Below are 16,604 nucleotides of genomic sequence, written 5' to 3'. Positions count from 1 at the left end.
CCAGACGCCTTAATCCCATACGGGACGGCCACAAACAAATCGCCTCCATGTCTCCCTGTCCCCCGCTATTTCACTGCCCTGCTCCCAACTCACATCCCCCTCTCCCATATACCTCTCCACTCCACTCCATCCCTACAATAAAAGATATAACGACACATAAAAAGAATAAAGGAAAAAACAACTTACCTTTCATGCTTGTAGGGTTGTGGGTTGTAGAGTGGGTAGAGAGAAATAGAGCAAGGGATGCTTATCTCTCTCCCCTCCCTTCTCAGGTCAATGGCAAACATTAATAAGCAGTCACTGTCAGGGGAACACACTTTCTTTCTTTTCTTGACTTGCTTTCTTATTCTTACTTACTGTACACTAACACTTGAGGGGGACAAAAGACAAACATCCACTCATGACTGGTTCACGAGATGTACTGACAACCTGAATGGTTTAGACGGAAGAAAAGGTCTGTGTCAACATCCTTCAGATGTTTGTTCACTTCCCAAAATTCTTCACAGTTTTTTACAGGTTGCGCTGCATCGATGCCACCAGCCACGCTTCGGTAAAACATTGTTCGACACTGGTGGACATAAGTCCAAGAAAGGCAGCAATAATTATACTGTGTATATATTGTTTAATTGTAACCATTTTACTGAATAATGAAAGTTAAAAGAAACATATGAAATGAAATCAAATTTCTGCTCACAGCTTTTGCACCATCGAAACTAAACATTAAGCCTACATCAGGCTAATGACAGAACACCACCAGTGTTCACTTCATGTGATCTGATCAGTTTACCACATGACACTCAGGTTCCTACCTGTCTGCCACAGCTTCTTGACAAAAGACTACTGTCTAGGTAACATTTGTGGTTTGTTTCATTTTAGCCACAGAGGTTTAATTGTATGATGAAGATATTTCCTATGTTTTAGTTCATGCATTCTGCCATTCAAGACTGTGAACAGATGCGAGATACAACTGTATGTTTGGAAAACAACCATCATCCCAGCCTTAGTGCACACCTAAAAAGGCAGAGAAATAAGTGCTAGAAAACTTAACAGTGTTGGGTCACTGGGTAAAAAGTTTTTTTTTTTTCCATCCTTCCCCAGCCCACTGGTGGCGGCTGGTTGCAACCATCATCCACTGACGATGTAATGCTGCCTACTTCTTCCTTCACTTTTATCGTTCTTCTCATGTGTCTCCACTCCTCTCTTCCTTTTTCTCCCACCTCTCCTATCATTACTCTTCTTTACTTTTCAGGTGACTTTACATTGACTGACAAGCCTAATGGCTTCCTGTAAGCCAGGAAACCATTTACAATGGTGAGTGGCAACCATATAACCAACCCATACATGTTCCTTAAGTGTCAATAAGTGAGTTGGTTAGTGCTCCATCCCATAAAACAACTAACTCAAAGACACATGGCCACCCCTTATGGGATTATAGCATCTGGCTATACTGTGGATAGACAGACAGACTCAGCCTATTACAACACAAATTCTATCATTGGATGATTTTTCCCTTCTGATACTGATACCGATATTAATCGGCTTTTTCTTGCTTATTTACATGTACAGCATTACAGCCAGGAAACACTATGCAAAGTGAACAAGTTTGATAACACTGCCATGATGGCATCTCATTATTAACATAACTCTGGTGTACTGGAACTGGAATGTCATGTATCTGTGACACAGTAAATTACAGTAATCCCTCATTTATCCGGAAGTGCAGTATCCAGACCAGTTCACTATCCGGACACTGGACCTTGACTCTATTAAACCATTATCTGAATTAACTTGCTATTATCTGGACGTAAAAGTCCCTGAGAACTTTGGCCGGCCAGCTGACATGTTCAAACATTCAGTATCGTGTCTGCTCGGCCCGAGCCATGAGCAGGAAGTAGGCCGTAACTGACAACCAGAGCTAAAATGTTTGTCCGCCTCTGTACTGAATGGTTAAAGTTATGCCCTCGTCTGATCACCACCAACAAACCTCCAGCACCCGAGTAATATGACCGTAACCCACAAGCAGTGTCAAAACGTCCTTATGCATCCCCACCAAATGTCCAAAGTCATACCACTGGCCTAAGTCTTTCCTAACTGCCACTGACAGTGTAACACAGACCGCAAGCCACGAGTACATGTTCGGTAACAGCGGCCATCCGCCTCTCAACCGAACGTCCAAAGTCACCTGGTCACTGTGAGTTGTGTTACCACATGGCCGTTGCGCATCTAACAGACCACAAGCCACGAGTGAATATGAAGTAAAACCGCCCATCCGCCTCGTGACAGTAGGGTGAAAATCCTGCCCAGAGCCTCGCTTCTCTCCCCCTCCCGTCCCTCCTCCATAAGCTCCTGGCTCCCCCCCTCACTCCCTCAGTCCCTACGATCATTCACGCGGATAGAACTGACTCGTAAGTTTTTAAAGTATGCTGCCATTTATTCAAATACTTTTGGTTGTATCAAGATTCTGAAGTGACCACGAGAAAGCTCATGAAACTCTGCTCACAAAATGTTGCACGAGGATGGTGGGAAGTTATAAGAAGGTAAGTTTTACTTTTGAACACTATTTATTCTCACTGAATTTCTGTACTTTTACTTATCAGTTTCTTGGTTTTTATTAACTTACCTCATAGTATAAACACCAACAAAGATGATGGTATACCATTTATACCAATTTAACTAATTTCCGGTGGCACACTTGGCTGTGGAATTTTTTTGTGGCCAGGGAACAGCTATCACTGGTGTCAGATAACTGATTTTCCAACCATCCTTGAGTCCTTTGTAGACGCTTTTTTGTTTATCCATTGTTTCCTTGATGTTTAGCATTAACATGGATAGCATTTTCATGTCTAAATGTGGCAGATTGACCTGAAAACAGTGCCAAAATTAGGAGGGGTCCTGTACATACAGCAGTGTATAGGCAGAGTGTTTTTTGGTTTTCAGTGTTTTTTTTGCATGGTTTTCTTGGTGTTTTGCATGACTTTGGATATTCTTTTGTGTGTTTTGATGTCTAAATATGCCTGAATGACCGGAAAACACTGCCAAAGTAAACCAAGGCACTGCACAAATAGGTTAGGTATAGGCTGGAGGTTGGGTATAGGTAGGGACTGGTCATAGTAGGAGGGCTATTGTTCATTATCCGGACACTGCCACCATCCAGACATGCCATTGGCACTATTATGTTAGATAATTGGGGGATTACATTAATATGCAACCACTAATCTTGAACTGTAATGAACTTATAAATACAGTATAGTACTGTAATGTGCCTTCCATTGGGACTGTCATTCTCCCTCTCAGACAGACACCACACAGCTCAAAACAGCATTTGTGAAACTATAAAAAACTTTTGGTACAGCAGTAACAAAGCTGATGATACAGAAACTGTCAAAGCAGCCATTTATTACTAGCACAGTGCTAAAAAAAAAAAAAAAAAAAAAAAAAAAAAAAAAAAAAAGTGCTTTCTGAAAGTGAAGAGAAAAAGTAGTGTATACTGTGCAAGTACAATAAGTCAATCTAATCTTGCTACCTTCTGCCTTCAAATAATTGGTCTTACACTTGCACCAAAGTAATGTCATCCTTCACTATTTGTCATTCCACAGTAGGTGGTTTCAGTTATCTGTGGGGTTACTACTACCATCTTAAAACATTCTAGTTTAAGGTGTATTATGAGATAATTTAAAATCAATGTTGATTAATTATATGAAAATACACTTTAAACAAGTAGATTCCAATGTCTGGTGATGTTTGGAAGCAAAACAAAAGACTTTTAGCCACACACTAGAAAATGGATGTCAGGGCCATGTTAGAGGCTTGACTTTCTTCTATCTATCTATCTATTGCCAGACGCCTCAATCCCGTTTGGGGTGGCCACAAACAAATCGCCTCCAAGTCGCCCTGTCCCCCGCCATTTCACTGCCCTGCTCCCACCTCACACCCCCCTCTCTCATATACCTCTCCACCCCATCCCTCCATCTCATCCTCGGCCTCCCCGGAGCTCTTTCCCCCTCCACCTCACTCATATACACTCTCTTCGTCAGTCTTTCACCCTCCATCCTCTCCACATGGCCAAACCACCTCAGTGTATTCCTCATAACGCTTCCTATCACATCCACATCCACACCACAACGTTCCTTTATATCCTCATTCGTCAGCCTGTCTCTCCACGTGACTCCACAGGCTCCTCTTAAATAACTCATTTGACTTTCTTGAACCTTGTAAATAGCAAGGACCACTGTATACCTTTATACTGTGCTGTGCACTGTACCCATAAAGCATACAGCTAATGTATATATTCATAAATAACTGTACAGTACTTTAATACACCTTGTGTGCAATTAATTCTTTCTTAACCTTTTCATTAAACAGACATATGATTCTGTTTACCTAAGTGAAGACTGGTGAGATGTTTAGTGATGTTTAATGAAGAACATTTATAACCCCTTCACTAAAGTAGACCTCTCCTAAGTTGAATAAAATAGTCTTGCAGTTACAAGAAAAACATATTGTAAACACGATGCCATGGCAGTTAGCAGTTAGTCATAGGTTCAATTCAAATGTGAACCCAGTGAACTGCAGGATGATACTGCTCTTCTCAGGCAGTCCATCATTCCCCTTCTGAGAAATAGAGAGAGAACTGATGGACATTTTCATGAAGACCTGCTTGACTAAATCTGTTCCACCACATGAAAGCGTCCCTCTGTTGGACTCTCTTGGTAGTGCAGGAGCTAACAGCATCCATCAGAGTGACAGCCTATCCATGCACACACATTCTATCCACAAGAGGTGACCAGAGGTTTACTGACTATTTACTACCACCAAAGGAAGTAGATTAAATCCACAGAAGCTGGGAATATCTTTCTGCATATCACTCCTGTCATCTCCTGATGATTTTGTTAACCCTGAGATACACTCTGTGAGCTAAACGGGTTAGATATAGCCTTCATATACCTCTTCAATATGGGCAGTGTGTCCAAAGAATAAAATTTTCAGGTAGCAGAAGGAATAAACCGAAAAAGATGTTGCTTGAACTCAAGGGGTTAAATGAACTGCACTACAGTAACCAAGCCTCAGGTCCCTACACCTTCAAGAAGAAAATATGGGAGTGGTTACTGTAGCATTTTTATGTCAACATAAGACACTATCCAACCCTGACAAACCACACAGCCCATGCACTGGGAGAGGATGTGCTCATTGTGTCCTCTGCTCCTCACTCAATGGACAGGAAGTGGCCCCCACCATTACAATATCAGATGCCACATCAAATACTCTACCTTAAGATAAAGGTATAATGGGCTAAAGCTGACAACGGTACAGATTATTTGTCATCGAAAATTACACCAAGCTTACTCTTTGCTAAATCCTGTACTGATACTGGGGATGCCTCTGGTACATCCTTACCATAATGACCTCTTTTCTCACCTACGGACTGGGTAAGGTAAGGTCCAGGAAACAGAGAAACCAGGAAGGAGGGATAACCACTAACATTATGCCCAGTCAAATAGGACAGACTCCTCCACACACCATTCACGTTCCAGGAACCCTAGCTTCGCCACATAGTCTTAATTATCTGCACAAATTTCTTGGATAATTTTCTTTACAGATGCAGTTAATATCAGCTGCCAAATACAGTCACTCTACTTAATAAAAAAAAAAAAAAGTACCAAACCCTCTAGGCAAAATTAAACCAACCAACTCTATGATGTTCTCTAACTTCATCAGCTTCCATACTTCTCTTCCACACTCATTTACTAAATTCGTCCCCTTTCTTTGTGACTGCCATGCCTCTTCCCACCTTCAAACTCCTCACATATCCAGACCCTTTTCTCTACCCTGTCTACATTTATTCTCTCCATATGACCACATCATCTAAGCTCATTGCACACCCTCTTCCACTGTATTATCAACAACCTCTTTTTTCCATATCTTTCACGAATTACATCCCCTCTACCCACTCTACATACATTCCTCAATAATCCCATATCCAATGGTCTCACTCTTGACTTTTCATTCTCATGCCATACCAAGTCTCATATCCATACATATATGTGGACACTAACTAACCTTGATGATAACCACTTGTAGCACTAACACTCAGACATCTGTTTATACTGTATCAAGGCATTCTGAGCAACAGCCACTCTACTTTCTGCTTCCTGCGCACATTTACCTCTATTTTCTATTATTGCACCAAAATACTTAACCTTTATCACCAGTTCAAATATCTCTCTCCTTTTTCCAGCACATCATACTTCTCTCAACAACCATCACTTTATTCATCTATACTTACATTCAAAACACAACACTCATAACTTAATCAAGTGCCAAAATCAACCAATCATTCCTCAACTCCTACAAGAATAAATGCTAACTGGCTTGGAACTGTATGGTGACATGAACTTCAAGAAAAAGTGTTATTTGGCTTGAAAAAGTGCATCACAACATGGTCTTTGTACATTGCAGCTAAGATCCTTGTCTAAATGTGGCAACTGTGTTGCTAATTACCACATTTGCAACAATAATTCATTACTTTGGCAGTACTGTAACCCATGGGTATTTGATACCCAAGCTATTATTCTGACAGCTACCCAGAACAATATTTAAAATACAGTATACAATAAGTTTGGAAGGAATGAGAGAGTGTTTTTGATCGGTGATATGAATGGTAAAGAAGGGAATGTGAAGGTGAATGGAACAGTTGGTGAGTGGGGTGTGCCTGCTGAGATAGATGAGAATGGCAGTGCATTAGTGGACATTTGTGCTGGGAGGGGGTTGGTGATATGCCTCTTCAGGCATAAAATGATCCACAGGTATACATGGCGAGTGATGAGAAGGGTGGGTGGTGAATTGAATGAAGACAGGGGAGTGTGGATGAAAGGATGCAAAGATGTGTAATGGATGCAAGAGCTTATAGAGGTTGGGGGAGTGGACTTTCTGACCACTACTTGGTGGTGGCCAGAATAAAGATCCAAATAAGATGGAGAAATAGAAGAAGGGAAGGACGGGAAGAAGGAGTATTTGCAAGGAGAGTTACAAGAGGATGAGAAAAAGGCAGCATATAAGACAGAAGTCGAGGAACGATTGGGCAAATATGAATTGGAGCAGATGGGGGACGTGAAAGGTGTGTGCAGGATATTCACAGAAGAAATATGTGCAGCATGTGATGTCGTGTGTGGGATGAAGAGAAGACGGAGGGGGCTACAAGGAACAGCGTGGTGGAATGAAGAGGTGAGACAGGCTGTGGCACAAAAGAAGAAAGCATACAATAAATGGATGAGAAATAGGGGCATGGAAGAAATTGAGAGGTGGAAGAGAGAGTTATATGTAGAAAGAAAGACAGAGGTGAAAAGATTAGTAAGAGAGAGTAAGAAGAGAGTGGATGAGGAATTTGGAAGGAATTTGAGTGTAAAGTGGAGGGACTGTAAGAAAATGTTCTGGAAAGAGGTGAAGAGAGTAAGACAGGGTGGAAGTGAAGTTAGCAGGGGAGTGAAAGATAAAAATGGTAGATTACTGGTGGAGAAGGGAGAAAAAGTGATCAGATGGAGAGAACATTTTAAGGAATTGTCGAACATAGAGGATGGAAGTGATGCAAGTATAAGTGGCTGGGAAATGGCTGGGAGAAGGAGGGAGGTGAGAAGACAGGAAGAAAGCAGTAGGATAGAAGTTGTGGAAGCAGTGAAGAAAGTTAAATTGGAGAAAGCCCCAGGAATTGATGGAGTGTGTGGTGAAATGTTGAAGCATGGGGAAGAGATAGTAGTAGAATGGATGTGGAAGATGTGCAGATTAGCCTGGGAGGAAGGTAGAGTTCCGGAGGATTGGAAGTCAGGTATAATTATTCCCTTGTACAAAGGAGAAGGGGAAAAAGTGTGTGGTAATCATAGGGGTATTTGTCTTCTTAGTATACAGTAATAGGAAAAGTGTATGGTAGGGTACTTATTGACAGAGTTAGGGAAATAACAGAGGAACTAGTTGGAGAAGAACAGGGAGGCTTTAGGAAGGGAAGAGGTTGTGTAGATCAGATATTCATTCTTAGATCTTTAGTGGAAAAGTGTCTAGAGAAGGGAAAGAAGTTGTATGCAGCTTTCATGGATTTGGAGAAAGCATATGACACGGTGGATAGACAAGGATTGTGGAAAGTATTAAGAATATATGGAGTAGACGGGAAGTTGTTGAATGCTGTGAAGAGTATGTATGATGGTGCTAAGGCTGCAGTGCATGTGGATGGGGAACTGAGTGAATTTTTCTCTTTGAAGATTGGGTTGAAACAGGGATGTCATGTCTCCATGGTTGTTCAATCTGTACATGGATGGGGTAACAAAAGAGGTACAAGGTAGGGTAGTGGATGCTGGAGTGGCCCTGGTGACAGAGGATAATGTTTGGAAACTCCCTGTACTGTTGTTTGCAGATGATACTGTGTTGTTGAGTGAAGACGAAGGGGAACTGCAAGGCTTGGAGGATGCGTTTGGGAGAGTGTGTGAGAAACGGAATCTAAAAGTGAATGAAGGGAAGAGTAAAGTGATGGTCTTTGAGAGAGGTGAAGTCAGTGAATGTACAGCGAGGTTGGATGGTGAGGAATTGGAAAATGTGAGTACGTTTAAGTACTTGGGCAGTGTGATGAGTAAGGATGGAGGTTTGGAGGGTGAAGTGCTTGAAAGGGTACAGCAGGGAAGAAAGGTTGCTGGTTCCTTGAAAGCAGTTGTAAGAAACAGGGAAGAGAGTATGGAAGTGAAAAAGTTACATGACAGTATTATGATACCAACTCTAACGTATGGAAGTGAAGCTTGGACGTTGTTGGAAGGGCACAAGTCAAGAGTATGGGCAGTGGAAATGAGTTATTTAAGAGGAGACTGTAGAGTCACATGGAGAGGCAGGCTAACAAATGAGGATATAAAGGAGCGTTGTGGTGTGGATGTGATAGGAAGTGTTAGGAGGAATACATTGAGGTGGTTTGGCCATCTGGAGAGGATGGAGGGTGAAAGACTGACAAAAAGAGTGTATGTGAGTGATGTGGAGGGGGGGAGAGGGAGGGGGAGGCTGAGGATGAGATGGAGGGATGGGGTGGAGAGATATATTAGAGAGGGGGGTGTGAGTTGGGAGCAGGGCAGTGAAATGGTGGGGGACAGGGCAACGTGGGGGCGTTTTATTTGTGGCCACCCCAAACGGGATTGAGGCATCTGGCAATAGATAGATAGATAGTAAGTCCTCATTAGCTACATATTTGGTACCTCTTTTGACATTCTTTTCTGTTATTTAGTCAACAGCAAATCACAAAAAACTGCCCATTAAAGTTCCACTGCTAACTGTAAAGCTGATCTGCCTGTCTCCTCCAACTGTCATTACCATCTGTGAAATAAGTTGGAACATCACTAAATTACTGTATAATGAAGACTGCTTGTACTGTATCATATTTACAGTAATATCAACAAAATTAGGGTATGATACGTCAATACAACAATATATTCAAGACACCTCCACTTTATCTAGAGATGCAGATGTACCTATTCCTTATCAGTACAGATACAGCAATACAACAACACATTCAAGCCACCTCCACCTTATTTTGAGATGCAGATGTACCTATTCCTTATCAGTACAGATACAGCACGTGGCATCAGTCAAAGAACTGGCATGGGTCCACTTGTGATTGTTGCTGTGTGTCAAGTGATGAGGCAGGCAACACCACCCCTGAACTCCCTGCCAACTATACATTCTTAATATAGCCCAACCCCACACTGCAGAGTCTCCAAGCAGGCAATCACTGACTCTGAGTATATCAACAGAGTAGGCTACTGTAAACAAACTTCATTAGCAGAATACAGAGGAAGTTCTCTGTACAGAGTTAAACATTTACATGGTGCTTACTCTTTCCCAAAACTGTCACTGCAAAGTATCTTCTAGTCTACCAGCTATGCACCCTGCTGTGGCACCATCTACCACATGGAGGTACCAATTCCATACACGGTATATGAACTGTACTGTACCTGAAGGACCGCCCAATAGATGCAATTGCTTACCTGTGGTCGACAGGTCTGTTGGACCAAACAGAATGGGGTTACACAACAACAACAACAACACTCCATAAACACCTTACCAGTCAACCTCACAAAACAAGGCATCTACCAGCATTAACTCTGAAACTCATACAATATATGCTTCTTAAAATAATAAACATTAGTACGTCTTTGATGCCATCCCCTGATGCAAACTCATTACCAACATCTAGCTACAACAAACATGGAGAACAACACCAAACACTGGCTTGGCAGACAGACAGCGGCTAAGCAATAACAACGACAACATTCTGATACTCATTTTATAGTTGTGTGGCAAAAGTCATATTCCAGTAAAGAAAACTCCAGAGTACCAATATCTTCCTACTGTATCAGTGATGCCCATGAGTAACATGAAAGTTTCCACAGTAATGACATACAATGCTGTAGCTTATTTATTTGAAAACTTGTTTTTAATGTTTCAACTCAAACCCAGTATGATTAAAGTACATCTGTCTATATGGAGCTTGTAAGCATCCAACTGTGTTAGTCACAGCATGTGATGGGTATCATTAAAAGAATACTGCTACAGCAATTCAAGTTAGTGCTTTAAACTGCGGGCTTATTTACAAACAGTCTTGCATATTGGTCCTCACATAGTTACCAATATTGTTATTGTAGTTATTGTGCTAATCTTTCTAACGATGTGTGATACATAAACCATTCACCATATTTACATCAAGTACAAAATGATGCTAGCATACTCAATTACTAGAAATAACACTGACACACTTTAGTATTTATATCCAAAGCCATATCCAGGAGTTAAGTTCTAAGGAGACATTAAGGTGGAAGACATACTGGCTGAAGCTTTGCCACACCATCACATTATCATATTCTGCCAAAGAGGGGAGAGGAGGTACAGTTCCCTCCAGTTCCACATTTACTGACAGTCTTCAAGTTTTAAGCACTAACTTTGAAATGAGAAACTTTATTCAGTTGTTAGTAGTTACCTAAGTCAAAGTCTCATGATGCTTTTAGACTGGTCTAGACCAGTTCAGAATGGTCCTGTGGAAAGACATATTACTGTGGACATGTCAAGACCAGTCTAAAGTGTCCTGCTGGGGCAGGACTGCCTTGGACCAGTCTTAACAGGTTTAACGTCTTACAAGAACGGTCAAAGGACGAGTCTAAACTGGTTTAGTCTGGTCTAAAAGCATCAGAAAAATACAGCTTTGGGCACAGTAGCACCGGACAACAAGGAGAGCCACAAGCATCCCATGAAAAGAAGTAAACAGTTGATACCACAAAGATTACAGGCAGAATTAAAAAAAAACAACAACAACAACTGGCAGCCAACACTTTCATGAGAAGGTAATCTAATGTAGTTGCTAAATGAAATGAATACTTGTTGCTATTGATCAACCCCAGTCTGTCTGGCCAAGAGAACCCATCTACCACAGACAAACAACTGCACCTGAAGGGTGGTCTCATGCAGTGAACTGATGTTCCCTTGCGGCTGACAGTGTCACACCACAGCAAGACACGGGGAATGGGGTGGAGGTTTGGCTCCTAGACGGATGTCGCATTTGCATCTCTCCACCAAGCTACCAGGGGCACCATGGTAGGCTCCACTTCACCCTGCAAGTTACATCTAGTATTAATGGTTTCCTGAGTTACAGGAAACCATTAGGCTTGTGACTCACTCTAGAGCTATCTGAAGTGGAAAGAGGAGTTAAAAAAAAAAAAAAAAAAAAAAAGGAAGTAGGAAAAGATGTAGGCAGACAGACAGAATGAGAAAGGGGAAGGCAGCATTACCTCAAATGAGTGGATGATGGTTGCTACCACCATCCCCGAGACCCAGAGTAAACCTATATTGAAAAAGTTGTGCCTATTCTTTCTGTTAACATTACTCTGCAGATTGGTGGTAGGTGGAGGCACCCATCATCCACTGCCTTCAGGTGAATCTACTGAGTGACACACCTATTGGTTTCTTGTAACCCTGGAAATCATTGACATTGATGGGTGGTGACCATTAAATAATGGAGTGATGTGGAGCCTACTATGGCAACCCTGTTAACTGAGTGGAGAGGTAGAATTGCAGAATCCATTTAAGAATGAAACCTCCACACTTTTCCCTTCGCTTCGCTGTGGTGAGTCGCTTTCTACTGAAAAAGAATATCAGTTCACTGCACAGGACACCTCTACAAGAGCAGCTGCTTGCCTGTGGTTGATGGGTGTGCTCAGCCAGACAGAAAAGGGTTACTATTCTACTACCACTACTACTCAGCTAATTCCTCCATGGTTCCATCCACTGAATCCTCCAGCCAATAGAAGCAGCATTAAAATTGGTATAGTCTGCCAAAAAAGTTGTCTTTGTTCCAATCCCCATAAATATTCAAACAGGATGGAGAGTGAGAGACTGACGAGGAGTGTATGTGAGTGGGGTGGAGTGGGGGAGAGGGAGGGGGAGGCCAAGGATGAGATGGAGGGATGGAGTAGAGAAGTATATGAGAGAGGGGGGGTGAGCTGGGAGCAGGGCAGTGAAATGGTGGGGGACAGGACAACATGGAGGAGATTTGTTTGTGGCCACCCCTTACAGGATTATGGTGTCTGGCAATAGATAGACAGATAATCTAAGCAGCAGGGATAGCTTCACAAGTCTGGCAACTGTGTCAGACCAGATGGTGGTGGGGAGTGGGTCGTTTGAGAGTGGAAGTGGTGTAGTGGAGGATGTGTCACACGTGTGTGCTGCACGGTAGTTATTGTTGGCTCTGTTGTCTTGCAATACACCACAGACTAAAGGTGCTCAATGTGATATTACACCTGATTTAATAACTGTAAATGGTGAAATGTATCATCAACCTGAAATAAGGCTTAGAATGTATAGCCAAACATGTGTTAGCTGAAATGATGAGGTGCTACCGTCCCCCCCGAACCTTCCTCCCACACCCCCTCCACCAGGTATCAACTAGCCACATAACATCGGAATAAAAGACAGACAACTGTTTTCTTACTGTATGTTTACCTTCTGAACATGAGAGGATATATTACATACCATGTGTGCACACACATTCTGCACTACCCCCACCTCTACTCCCAAACCAGTTGCCCTCACCACCATCAGGTCTGATACAGCTGCCAGACTTGTGAAACTATCACTGTAGCTTCAACTTATCCGTTCAAATATTTACAGGGTTCGGAGCGAAGACAACTTTTTTGCCCGACTATACCTGTCTAAAATCCTTTCTTGTGAGCACCTAGGAGGTACAGAAAGCTCTGACTGGTCTAAAATGACCTCACAAAAACATAGCTATACTATACTGTAGATACAGTTCTATAAACAGGTTCATCCAGTCAAATATAAACAAGACACAATGCTGTCACATGGCTTGAAACTTAACTAGGAGAGGAGGTAATGTACAAGCCAGCATCCCTTATCACTGAGATCAAACTCTATGACCTTATCCCAGGTCTTTTTTAGTATGACCTGCACAACCCCACCCCCAATGTTAATATTTCTCATTTTCTGCACCCTATTGTCATCCCCCATCCTCTACACATGCCCAAACCATCTCAATCTACCTTTCCACATCAAAGCACCAATACACTCCAGTCCCATCCTTTCTCTTAACTCTTCCATTATAAACCTAGTCCCTCCAAGCCTTACATTCAAGGACGCGTGGCACATTCACCTAACCACTGTCATTTCTGTACATCTGAGCCCGCGAATATCCTCTTCCTTTACTGCCCAGGTCTCACTACCACAGTGTATTACACTCCTAACATCACATACAAAGATCCCTTAGAACGAAGGGAGAGCTCTCAATGTCAGGAGAGGCAACAGCTTCCTGAACTTCTTCCAACCACTCCTCACTCTACCACAGAGTTAGCTCCAGCCCAACCTCCAAAACATAACATGTCTCTCAGGTAACAAAACTCTTCCACACATTCAAGAGACTCACCAGCAAGATCAATCCTTTCATGCCAAACAATCTCCACATGCTCTCTCCAACACACTGCACACGCAAAATCAACATGGACGGAGAGCCCTCCCAATGTCAGAAGCAACACCAGATTCCTGAACTTCTTCCAACCACTCCTTACTCTAGCCACAGAGCTATCTCTAGCCCACCTCCAGCACATAACATGTCCCCCAAAAAACAAAGATCCTCTACACACTCAAGAGACTCACCAGCAAGATCAATCCTTTCACCCCTGACACCCTCTACATGCTCTCCCCAACACACCACACACATGAAATCAGCATTATCTTGCTGTCCGACTCTAACACTACATCTCCTATGCACCCACTTATCACAAACACTGCACAAGGTGGAATTACTTCCCATGCACTTGTGACAAACCACACATGGCCACTCTCCCTCTTCTTCTACAGTACTGTACAGCCACCAACCCTAGATACCACCACATTTGTTACCTCCACTAAGGAGGTTATGTTTTCACTCCTGTCCGTTTGTTTGTTGGTTGGTTGATTTGTGAGCAAGATTACACAAAAACTACTGGATGGATTTCCACAAAGCTTGGTAGAAGAATGGACCTTGGCCCAGAACAGACTCCATTAAATTTGGGGGATCTGGATAAGGGTGCGGATCCAGGAATATTTTTTCACTTTCTTTAACCTTGCGAGATAGGGCGATTTTCAACATTTTCATAAATTTTTCTGTGAATAGTGCATGGATCTTGATGAAAAAAGTTAGGCATATTTAGGATGTTGGTATCCACGAATGTGTACAGTTTGGTGTGGATCCATATAAAATTCCACATCTAGCAGATTTAAATATGCTTTTATAGGTGGGTAGTCTTTTTCCAGCTGCAGTACAGTAACAAAAGGCCAACAAACTTACAGAGCTGTACCTTGGTGGAAGCATGCACTCTATTGAGTGTGCCATTCTAGTTTTATCTGCATTTACTCTCAAGCCATTGTGCCCCCACACCATCTCTCCACTTCCTAAATCTTCCTCCGCCTCCTTTTCAATCTTTACACTGTATTAACCGTTTAAAAGAACAGATATGTGAAAGTGCAATCAACATTGTAACACACAATTTCGAAGATATGGATTCAATTTACACTTTGTATGACCTCTGTATTAAACCATATAATATTACAGTATACATCATTCAACTATACTGATTAATTTCTGGTAAGGATATATATGTTAATTTCAGGTCAGAGTCCTTTGCGCTTATGGCGTTCAAAATTGGTGCAATGATTAGCTTAGCAAGATATCACCAGGCTCTGACATTATTTTGAGATAGTGCAAAGGAACTTCTGGTACTGTGCTGACCTCAACTGCACAATTACCAGCCACTGTGCTGCTTACCTTCTACCGTTACCCTTAGCTAGTGGGAAGAGATAGTGACTCAGGGTTTCACACTAAATGAAGATCTGTTGTCCAATGTTGTGGTGGCAGTTCAAAGCTTTGCAAGACAACAAGAGGAACAACTTGTAATGACACTGTTACTTGTGCAGTATAGAAAATCTAAAAGTTACCAATGACAGGACTGCATCTGATGTGACTTCCTGGCAACAACTTTCCTTCAGTCCAGGGCAGGATTACAGGATGACCCAAACTATAGCTTGGGACTACAATGTACTTTCCCTCATCCTGCATGACCTTCACTCCCCCTCACACTGCCACACTCCCAAGTCCAACTGTACGGTACCTGTAATACTGACACAAACACTTGCTATAATTCATTCACTGAGAAGCCTGACTATCCTTGAAACAAATGACTAGAGTAAAATGTGATCAAGTAATTTCTGCCACCTGCCTAGCTAGTGTAAATACTTAACTCTTTGACATGTATGGCTGATTTAATCCACTGAGGGCAGAAAATTTTCCTTAACTCTTACCATCACCTGACAATATTTATCACCTGTATATACGGTATTTTTTGAACAGCAGCAGTGAGACATAGCCTTAATAAACCCCTTCAGTACTGGACACTCTTCTGGTTGCAGGATGAAAAAACTAAAACGAACGTCATCCAGATTCAAGAAGCGCTGTGTATAAAGTGGTTCTAGGGTGTTAAAAGTATCAGTATGACATTTCTGTATATACATCTTTTTAAACCCTCAAATCCAGAGATATATATTTCAGTACAGTATACTCCTGCCACTTCCACATAACTTTAATCAACTAAGAGGATTTCAAATAGGAAGGGTTTACTATAGCCTTCATTAACTTCTCTAGTAAGGAACACTCCTAAACTGAATTGAATTATGCGGTGACTGCAAACAGAATGGAGTTAACAACCTCGGGCTTAAGGGGCTTGTTTGTATATACAGTCCTAATCAACGCCATCAGTATTCTAAATCAACACCCAAGTCCCCCATGGAACCCCTTCTGACATAGGTGAGGACATACCAAAAGTACAGTATAGTTAGGGACAGGATGGTACATGGTGACATACTCCCTCCAGTACACCTTTACAAACCTTGTTATACTGGTATAACACTTCTTTTTATTCTCTTTTGCATTCAAGTCCTCAGGTTTTGGTGTAAAAGTTACCCTGTCTAATTAAATTCCAATATTCCCTATTAAGTTAAATTGTCTGTTTCTGTTAATTCACGAGCCAACCGTACGGAAATTTAGT

The 16,604-nt window shown here is 42.0% G+C and overlaps 1 protein-coding gene across 2 annotated transcripts in view; it reads right to left on the bottom strand.

Moving 5' to 3' along the window:
- LOC145417381 (putative oxidoreductase YjmC) overlaps nucleotides 1-16,604 on the bottom strand; it is a 295,734-nt gene that overhangs the window by 275,284 nt on the left and 3,846 nt on the right. The window contains exon 1 of one of the 2 annotated variants that reach the window (XM_080286059.1): nucleotides 187-323. The exons of the other annotated variant lie outside the window; for it this stretch is intronic. The gene's annotated coding sequence lies outside the window, so the exon portion shown is untranslated. Of the gene's footprint in view, nucleotides 1-186; nucleotides 324-16,604 lie in introns of those variants that run through there. 2 annotated transcript variants of the gene reach the window in all.

The sequence above is a fragment of the Coenobita brevimanus genome, chromosome 110, assembly GCF_032717465.1.
Source record: "Coenobita brevimanus isolate Jiangsu-jjx chromosome 110, ASM3271746v2, whole genome shotgun sequence".
Classification (NCBI taxonomy): Eukaryota; Metazoa; Arthropoda; class Malacostraca; order Decapoda; family Coenobitidae; genus Coenobita; species Coenobita brevimanus.
This window is presented reverse-complemented; position numbering and strand designations above follow the sequence as displayed.